We start from the raw sequence: 11,146 nt of genomic DNA on the forward strand, positions 1-11,146 counted from the left end.
AGAAACTGGAACCTCATTCTAAATCTCACACTTTATTCAAAAATTAGCTCAAAATGAGTTATGGACTTAAAACTATAAAACTTTGGGAAGATAACAGGAGAAAACCTTCAGGACCTAGTAAGAACCTCAATGGTTTGTTCAATTTTCACCTTCTATTATTTCATCTAATTCAAGTAAGAAATTTATTTTTACTGAATATTCTCCAGTGTCTTTAAACCTCCTCCCTGTTTTCTGCATAGGATTTGGAATCTGTCTAGACTTGGGTTAAAATCCAGATTCTGCCACTTACTATCAAGGTGACCTGCAAACATGGTTTTAATAACTGTAGGAAGATTTTTTTGTGCATATCAAATGCAATAATGCATATAAACATTCTTATATGTCAGGCACTGGGTAGCATTTTTTAAAAAATAGCTATTATTGAAGCCTAAAGTCATACAATCTTCTGCCTGGCATACAAGATCTTCCAATATGTGGCCCAAACTATCCATCCCATTCTACTTTCTCTGTACACTATTCACTTACTTCCCCACTATGCCATATCTTAGCTTTTTTCACATTCAACCCTAATTCCTTTATAAAGTCATCAATAATCACTTCAATCTATATTCGCTTAACCCTTTTCTGAACTTCTATATACTTCTATAGTACTTATTAGTTGTATCTCTAATATATACACGAATATTCCTTTTTTTCACTTTTTTTTCTTTTTTCTTTAGGGCCGCACCCATGGCATATGAACATTCCCAGGCTAGGGGTTGAATTGGAGCTGCAGCTGCCAGCTTAAGCCACAGCCATAACAATGTGGGATCCGAGCAGTGTCTGTGACCTATACCACAGCTCATGGCAATGCCAGATTGCCACATCCTTAACCCACTGAGCAAGGCCAAGGATCAAACCCACATCCTCATGTAAACTATAGATCCTCATGGATACAGGCTCATTTACTGCTGAGGAACAATGGGAACTCCATGTACAAATGTTCTATACTATTTTTCAAATCTACTGAATGTGTATCTTGGCCCTGAAATCAGTTAGTCTTCACATAGAGAAGACTTTATAGCCACAGTTTTCTCTGAATAAATCATCCTTAATTTCAGCTAGACTTGGGTTAAAATCCAGATTCTGCCACTTTTTTATTAGCAAAAATTATGTCATTTGAAATTTTTAATGAAAAATACACAGTTCTGTTATATATAGAGAAATTCTATTAGCCATAGAAATGTCATGTATGTGAAATGAAAAGAGTAAAAACCTTTCATCTCTTAGGAAAACTGATCTGAAAATCACATTTAAGGAACACTATTCTTTGCTTACAAGCCCTTTAAATCTAGAGAAGATGTATATCAGTATGGGAATAAAAATCTTCACTTCTATTAAGATTTCTTTTGAAGAACTTATTTCCTATTTTTGTGTTCTGTCTTCTCTTTGGTGTATGACTTCTTAGTGTTCATAATAAGCGATCGACCTCCTCATCTTGAGTTTCTGCAACCAATTTTACTCTGTACAATAGGTTAACAGGTAGAGACATAATTTGCTTAATTAATTTAGAACTTCTTTAAGAGCCCTGTTCTCAAATTCAGTCTTTCTCTCTGTTTCAGTCTATTAGTTTCACTCTTAGATATTCATGTGTTTAAATTGTATCTGTTGGATTGTCAATAATTAAATAACAATTTTAATCATTGTACAATGGAATACAATTAGATTTCCAAAACTTTATTATTCTCTTTAACTAGATCTGGAAACTAGAAGGCCAGACAACAAATCTTATAAAAGAATAGTGCTCAGAAGTCATGGTCTTGCTTTAGATATATCATAGGATAAAGAAAAAGAGAATGTAAATTCAAATTTTTTACTACCTAATTTTTAATTCCAAATAACACACTTTAAAAATGAAATTTCAAAATAGATTAAGCCATAAAAGTGATTATTTTCAGTGTTACTATGCTCCTTTTGATATTATCAGCAACATTGTAGTATCAGTAAACAGTATCTATATATATGTTTTTGGGGTTGGAAGATGCAAATCACTACATTTAGAATGGATAAGCAATAGGATCCTACAGTACATGGAACTATGTATTGTAGTGATGGAAGATTTTATATATATAAAATCTGGGTCACTATGCTGTTCAGCAGAAATTGACAAAACACTGTAAAATAACTACTTTTTAAAAAGGGTATAATTCATTTTATGACACAGTAAAACCTTTTAGTTATGTTGAAGTACCAATCAAAATTCTGTATATATTTAAAATTTTTCTTCAAGATATTTCCCCTGTTTCATCCAACTGGTAACTAAATAACTAAAGTAACATAATATCCTAATTTTTAAAAATGGGATAATAAAAAGTGTGAATTAAAGGCTTTTAATTTAGATAAGAGCAAATATGAGAATAATGTCTAAGTACAACAATATCAGAATAGATGTTTTCCACTTGAGTAATTTTCTGGGATCATATATAGCAGAATTTTTACTAGCAAAAAAGTTTTTTTTGCTGGAATATAACACCGAACTACTCATTCAAATAAATTGATTTTAGAAAAATTGACATTATTCATTTTTCTCACAAAAATCTCTAATAAATTTAATTGTTGATAATTTAATGTATATCTTCTTTTGGTTGCACAGATCACATGTATAAACATGATCCTTGCTCTGGTGATAAAAAGATGGGAAATAATGAAAGATGGAAAGATGACATTATTTTCCTAATATGAATAGGACAGTAATGGGAGTGAATGTATTTATCCATATTCTCTCTTTACTCATATGCGTTCCCTCTCATATTCGATATTTGGCTAAGAGTCACGTTTATATCTCTGGAGACTAGCATGAAGTTACCTGACTCATCAGAAATAATCCATGGCTGAAGTTCGCCTTACTAGTACCTTGTTCTGCTATTAGACATGTGAATTGATACCAAAATATATGCCATAGATTATTGAACAAATGATGCTGGATAAATATGGAAAAAATTGAGAGGGAATCATGTCTTAGCTCTATACATATATAAAAATTAATAGAAATACACTCAGCATACACATCTGTCTTTATACAATCCCAGTAGAATGCAATGCTAAAGTCAAAACAAAGCAAGGTATTGAAAATTATGATATATAAAAAGATAAACCACCAGTGTGTGAACAAATGCAAAATGTAGGTAAAAATGTGGGTCTAATATCTGTGCCATATATAACAAAGAATTAATAATTTTAGCATATATATAGCACTCACAATTAACAATAAAATGTGCATTAATTAATTTACATTTATTAATTAAATTAATAAAAATGTAATAAAATGTGATCATCCAAAGACAAAAATGTACAGAAGATTTGAACGACTAAGAAAACAGTAAATGGCAAACTGCCAAAACAATACAAAAAAAAAATTCAAGCCTCTCCATGGTAATAGAAATGTGAACTGCAACAAAATTATGATACAGCTTTTTTTCTTCTAACATTTAAAATATCATAGAGGAGTTTCCGTTGTGATGCAGGGGAAACAAATCTGGCTAGTATCCATGAGGATGTGGGTTTGATCCCTGGCCTCAGTCAGTGGGTCAGGATTAGCATTGCTGAGAGCTGTGGCGTAGGTCACAGATGAAGCTTGGATCCCGTGTTGCTGAGGCTGTGGCATAGACTGGCAGCTGCAGTTCTGATTAGACCCCTGGCCTGGGAATTTCCGTATGGCACAGGTGCAGCTTTAAAAAGCAAAATAAATAAATAAAATAAAATATCATAGAAAGTCTGTCTCGTCTTAAAGTTGTGGTATTTTTCTCTTTATGTTATTGAAAAACTGAAAAGCATTTGTGCATATACGTAATTATTTCCTTATGTAAATTCCTGGAAATAAATATGCTGGGTTAAAAATTACACACATTCTAAAAGACACCTTATAGAAAAGTGTCATTTCCTTCTCTCTACAATTTTCTTAGTTTTCATTCCCCAGAAACAGACCTGGAGACAAGATTCATAGTGCAACTCATTTGGTATCTTGTCCCAGGAAACACCTGTAGGGAAGAGAAGAGAGACGAGGCAGAGAGAGCAGCAAATAGAGTCTGCTCTTTACCAAGCAACTTATTGTTATGGGCAGTTGGGGCTTAATCCTTCTGGAAAAATCTTAGGGACAGTATAGTATATACACCTCAGATTTTATCCCACTCAAAGAGTGAGGGGCCATTTAATTAGGCGAGTTCATTCCTTTGGTAGTGAGATGCAGATGCTGATAGTTGGATGTCAAGCTAAAGTGCATTGAAATGTTATGTCCTGAAGGCAGGTGCATTGGGTGTTTATATTGTCTATTAAAACACCCTATCTGGAGTTCCTGTCGTGGCTCAGTGGTTAACGAATCAGACTAGGAACCATGAGGTTGCGGGTTTGATCCCTGGCCTCACTCAGTGGGTTAAGAATCTGGCATTGCGGTGAGCTGTGGTGTAGGTCGCAGACATGGCTCAGATCCTGCGTTGCTGTGGCTCTGGTGTAGGCCAGTGGCTACTGCTCTGATTCGACCCCTATCCTGGGAAACTCCATATGCTGTGGGTGTGGCCCCGGAAAAAGATGAAAAAAAAAAAAAAACCCTATCTAAAATTTTACTCTCTCTATATATACACACACACATTCACACAATCCCCTTCCTTCATTTATTTTTTCTTTGGTACTCTACCACTATATATTTTACTTATTAATATTTTTATTGTTTGTCAATCCTCTCTAAAATTCATACTCCTTTAAAACAGGAAGAAAATGTCTTTGGAATTCGGACATACATGTGGCAATTTAGAAGTCTCCAGATCCAAACATCTAGCAAACAAAAGCAATAATGGAATAGTCCCTTTCAATTTGGGCAGGATCTCATAGAATTAGAATCTGGAAAATGGTAATTGCTTAAAAGGACAATTACCTCCTATCAGGAAATGAAAAATACTCTAATTTGTATTGGAGAGGAAAATTAGACCCAAATTAATCACTTAAGTTGTAATATGTTCAATTTCAACATTTCCATTTTTAAGAAATTCCCATTGTGTCTCAGTGGTAATGAACCCGACTAGTATCCATAAGGATGCGAGTTTGATCCTTGGCCTCACTCAGTGGGTTAAAGATCTGGCATTGCTGTGAGCTGTGGTAAAGGTAGCTGACATGGCATGGATCCCATGTTGTGGCTGTGGTGTAGGCTGGCAATTGCAGCTCCAATTAGAAGCTTAGCCTAGGAGATTCAATAAGCTCACAAAACCAGTTTTTGAGTAGTTCTTAGTACTCATTGTGAAGGCAAAACAACTCCTCCAGTAATTCAATACTATCCCATTTCCTCTAATATTCCGAAGTATACAGCAAAGTGTTTGAAGTTAAAGGCTGTACTTTAATTATCTTTAATCCCTGGCATGAGTAAGGGAGTAGAGTCTAGTAAGTTGTAGTCATTCAATGAATAATTGAATGAATCAAATAATTAAAAAATGAAAGAGGATTATCTATTTTAAATGGTTTACAAAGATTCATACAATTGATTGTAATACTTAAAAAAACTGGTAGTATTGTGGCAAAAACTAGTTACACTTTGTTTTGAACTGACAGATTTTTCATTGCAATGATCTGGTTTTCCAACTTCCTAATATTTTAAATAAGGTGTTTTTTTTTGTTTTTGTTTTTTGTTTTTTGTGGGTTTTTTTTGTCTTTTCTAGGGCCGCACCCATGGCATATGGAGGTTCCCAGGCTAGGGGTCTAATTGGAGGTGTAGCTGCCGGTCTTTGCCAGAGCCACAGCAACTCGGGATCTGAGCCGCATCCATGACCTAGGCCACAACTCACAGCAACGCCAGATCCTTAACCCAGTAAGCAAGACCGGGGTTCGAACTCGCAACCTCATTGTTCCTAGTCGGATTCGTTAACCACCGAGCCACAACGAGAATTCCTAAATAAAGTATATTTATTGATCACTATTTATAGATATTAATACAAAAGTTAGGAAGGGATATTTACTACCTTGCTCTAAAAATTTCAGAGAAGGGAGGTAACTTTTACTTTGTTCTGCAAGAGAGAGGAGCATTGGAGCGACAACTTTCAGTCAATCTCTCCCTCACTTACTTCTCCTTATAGTAAAAGTAGTTTGTGCAATTTGGAACAAAAAAGTGATCAGACATATTGCCCAGGAAACAGAATCTCCATATTGAGTAGTCAATGTATTCTCTCTTTGATTATCTTGTCTTTTTTTTTTTTTCCCCACTGTACAGCATGGGGATCAAGTTATCCTTACATGTATACATTTTTCCCCCACCCTTTGTTCTGTTGCAACATGAGTATCTAGACATAGTTCTCAATGTTACTCAGCAGGATCTCCTAGTAAATCTATTCTAAATTGTATCTGATAACCCCAAGCTCTCAATCCCTCCCACTCCCTCCCTCTCCCATTGGGCAGCCACAAGTCTATTCTCCAAATCCATGATTTTCTTTTCTGTGGAGATGTTCATTTGTGCTGGATACCTTGTCTTTTTTGTTCTATTAGTGAATGTATTTGTCAGGTGGGTGATCTTTCATGTGACTGTTCTGTAGATTCTAACTTCTTTATAGGCAGCAGTGAGAATCTTTAATTGGCCTCAGGCCTGAAGATATACTCCAACACTTTTTCAGAATGATACAAGTGCTACATCGATTCTCATCTGGCTTGATCTGTTCTTTCTCATATGGCTGCAACTCAGAAAGGGGTTGAACAGTCAAGCAGTTGGCAATCCAAATTTTCAACAGTACTAAGAATCTTTAAACTTTGAACTTAGAAAAGTTAGAGTCATGACTAATAATTTATTTTTGATTTATTAATCATTAGTGATTGATAATTTTTTAACCATAAATATTTTTAAAATGTTCTAGTGACTAAATGTCCATTGACAGAGGAATGGATAAGGAAGATGTGGTGCATATATACAATAGAACATTAGCCATAAAAAATGATATAATACCATTTGCAACAACATGGATGGGCTAGAGATTATCATACTAAGTGAAGTAAGTCAGATAGAGAAAGATAAATATCATATCATATCACTTATATGTGGAATCTTAAAGAATGATACAAATGAACTCATTTACAAAACAGAAACAGACTCATGGTTACTAAAGGGGAAAGATGGAAGGGAAGGATGGATTGGGAGTTTGGGATTGGCATATGCACACTATTGTATATGGAAAGTATGGTCAATGCAGATCTGCTGTATAGCACAGGAAACTATTCAATATTCTGTAATAATATGGGAAAAGGATCTGAAAAAGTATGTATATGCATATAACTGAATCACTTTGTTGTTCAGCAGAAATTAACACAACATTGTAAAACAACCATACTTCAATAAAATTTTTAAAAAATTAAAAAATATTCTAATGATATATTTTGTATTATTTCAGGATTCAAAAATCACCTCAGGAGGTGACATCACAGAAAATAACATAGTAAGGAGTTCCCTTCCATAAAAGCACTACGATAATTGGAAAATGATAATCAGAATTAATTCTCTGAGAACACTAGAAATTAACCAAAGTCTTGGACTATTCTGGTAAGCATTTATTAAAGAAAAAAGTTTAATCTTGGTAATAACAGCAGCCTATGTGGTGTTTTAACTTGACTTATTTTCATTGTTCTCATTCCAGCTTCATGATGGTCTTGAAAACCAATAGCCCGCAATCATGGCAAAAGCCATCAGCATGGTCAAAACCAGAACTGGAGGGAGCATAACAAGTTTTAAGCCACATTAAAGCCTCATTCTCAGAGAAGTATCATTATTTGATCTATCAGGTGGCCTGCTGGAAGACCCCACAAGACTATATTTTATCTAAGTTGAAGAGTGCCATTCAAAGGATCCTTATCCTTATTGAAGAAATAACAAGTTGTGATGATTCAATAGATTAGAAGGAAAATGAAATATGAGGAACATGAATCCATTTATTCTTCTTCTTTTAGTTGAGATCTTATTTTGTTTGAGCAGTTTTAAAGTTTACAGAAAAAATTAAAAGTACAGAGAGTTCCAATCTACTTAAAATAAAGATCAATAAAATATTCAATTTACAGTAGTATTAGAAATAGTAAAATCCTTAGAAATAAATGTAACCAAAGAAGCATAACACCTGTAAGCTGAAAATTATAATAAAAATGTTGAAAAGAATTAAAGACCTAAACAAATGTTAATTCATCCTTCGTTAATGAATTAGAAGACAATATTTTTTAAGATTGCAAAAGTTTCTAAATTGATCTTCAGATTTAGTGCAAGTTTTATCTAATGTCCAAATGCTATTTCTGTAGAAATAGATAAGCAGATTTAAAAATTCATATAGACAGAGTTCCTGCTGTAGCTCAGCGAGTTAAGTGAGTCCATCATAGTGTCTGTGAGGATGTGGATTCAATCCCTGTCCTCGCTCAGTGGGTTAAGGATCTGGTATTTCCACAAGCTGAATGTGGATGTGGCTCAGATCCAGTGTTGTTGCAGCTGAGGTGTAGTCCTCAGCTTTAGCTCCTATTCAATCCCTAGCATGGGAACTTTCATATACCACAGATGTGGCCATGAAAAGAAAAATAAAAAACTCATATAGAAATTCAAGGCACCTGGAATATTCATAATAATCTTAAGAAAAGAAAGATAAAGTAGGACTTCAAAACTTACCACAAACCAATGTCAGTCAAAACAATGTGTCACTGGCATTAGGACAAACCCATAGCTCAATGGAAAAGAATTAGAAATTCGGAAATAAAACCACATGTCTACCAATTTTCAACAAGTGTATCAAGACTATTCTAGAGATTAATCATTTTTTTAAACAAATGTTACTAGGGTAATTGTATATTACATGCAAAAGAATGGATTTGGACTTTTACTTCAAGTAATATACATGAATTAACTCAAAATAATCAAAGACCTAAATGTAAGAACTAAAGCTCTTAAAATAAAACATAAGGGTAATTCTTTGTAATCCAGGATTGGGGAATATATTTTTTTCATAGATGATATGAAAAGAAAAAACAACAAAAGAAAATTATATAAATAGACATTATCAAATTAAAAATTTGTACTCAAAAGAGTCCATCAAGAAAATGAAAACTCAGAGAAATGAAGAAATTTTTGCAAATCATGTCTGATAAGTAACATATCTAGAATATATAAAGAACTACTAAATCTTAATAATAAGATCAATGGCCCAGTTTAAAATGGAGAAAGAAGCAAAAACAAAACTCCAAGTTAGCAGAAGGAAACAAATCATAAATATCATAGGATAAATAAATTAAATAGAGACTAAAATATTTTAAAATATCAATGAAAATAAAATCTGGTTCTTTTAAAACATAGACAAAATTGATAAACCTTTAGCCAGACTCATTAAAAAAAAGGGAGGGGGCCTAAGTCAATAAAATTAGAAATGAAATCTATAAGTTACAACTGACAGCATAGAAGTGCAAAATATCATAAAAGACTAGTATGAACAACTATATTCAAAAAAGGGACAATCTAGAAGAAATAGACAAATTCTTAGAAAGGTATAAGCTCCCAAGACTGAAACAGGAATAGAAAATATGAACAGACTCTATGAACTATACTATACTACAGGAACAGTAATAAAATTGAATCAAAAATTTAAAAATGACAAACAAACAAAATTTCAGGGCCAGATGGCTTCATGGGTGAATTGCACTAAACTTTTAGAGAGGGGTTAATGCTTATCTTTCTCAAACTATTACAAAATATTGCAGAGGAAGAAACATTTGTGAACTCATCCTATGAGGCCAGCATCACCCTGATACCAAAAACAAATATATGACAAAAAAAGAAAACTACGGGCCAATGTCACTGATGAATAAAGATGCAAATATGCTTGATAAAATGTTAGCAAACTGAATCCAACAATACATTAAGAGGATCATACACAATGATCAAGCGGGACTGATTCCAAAGATGCAAGGATTTTTCAGTATCTGTGATTCAATTGATGTGATACACCACATTAACAAACTGAAGACAAAAAACCATATGAGTATCTCAATAGATTCAGAAAAAAACTTTTAACAAAATTAAACATCCATTTATGATAAAAATTCTCCAGAAACTGGGCTTGATGGAACCGTATCTCAACATAATAATGGCCACATATAGCAAACCCACAGCTAACATTATACTCAATGGTGAAAAGCTAAAACATTTCATCTAAGATCAAGATCAAGGCAAGGATGTGCACTCTCACCAATTTTATTCAGAATAGTTTTGGAAGTCCTATCCATAGCATCAGAGAAAAAAAAATCCAAATTAGTAAAGAAGTAAAACTTAACTATTTGCAGATGACATGATAACTATACATAGAAAATCCTAAAGACACCACCAGAAAAGTACTAATGTTTATCAGTGAATTTGGTGAAGTTGCAGGACACAAAATTAATATACAATAATCTGTTTCATTTCTATACACTAATAAAGAACCATCAGAAAGAGAAATTAAGGAAATGATCTTATTTACCATCACATCAAAAAGAATAAAATACCTTTTATTTTAGGCAGCACAAGCAGATGGAAAAAATATGCCATGTTCTTGAGTAGGAAGAATTGTTAATATGACCATACTACCCAAAGCAATCTCTATCAAAATGCTAATGACATTTTCCACAGAAGTAAAACACATAATTTTAAAATGTGTATGGAAATACAAAAGACACTAAATAGCCAGAATGATTTTGAGAAAGAAGAACAGAGTTTGAGAAATCATGCTTCCTAACTTCAGATTACTCTATAAAGCTCTAGTAATTAAAATAGTATGGTACTGGCACAAAAACAGACACTTAGGTCAATGGAACAGAATAAAGAGGCCAGACATAAACCCACACAACTATGGAGAATTAATCTATGACAAAGGAGACAAGAATATACAATGTAAAAAAGTCCCTTCCATAAGTGGTGCTGGGAAAATTGGATAGCTACATGTAAAATAATGAAATAAGAACATTCTCTACCACCATATATGAAAATAAATTCAAAATGGACTGAAATCATAAAACTCCTAGAGGAAAACCTAGAACACTCTTTGACATAAATTCTAGCAATAATTTTCTGAATCTGTCTCCTAAAGGAAATAAAAGCAAAAAAACCCAAATGGGACCTAATTAAACTTAATTGATTTTGCAT

Source organism: Sus scrofa, chromosome X (assembly GCF_000003025.6).
Source record: "Sus scrofa isolate TJ Tabasco breed Duroc chromosome X, Sscrofa11.1, whole genome shotgun sequence".
In the NCBI taxonomy this organism is placed as follows: Eukaryota; Metazoa; Chordata; class Mammalia; order Artiodactyla; family Suidae; genus Sus; species Sus scrofa.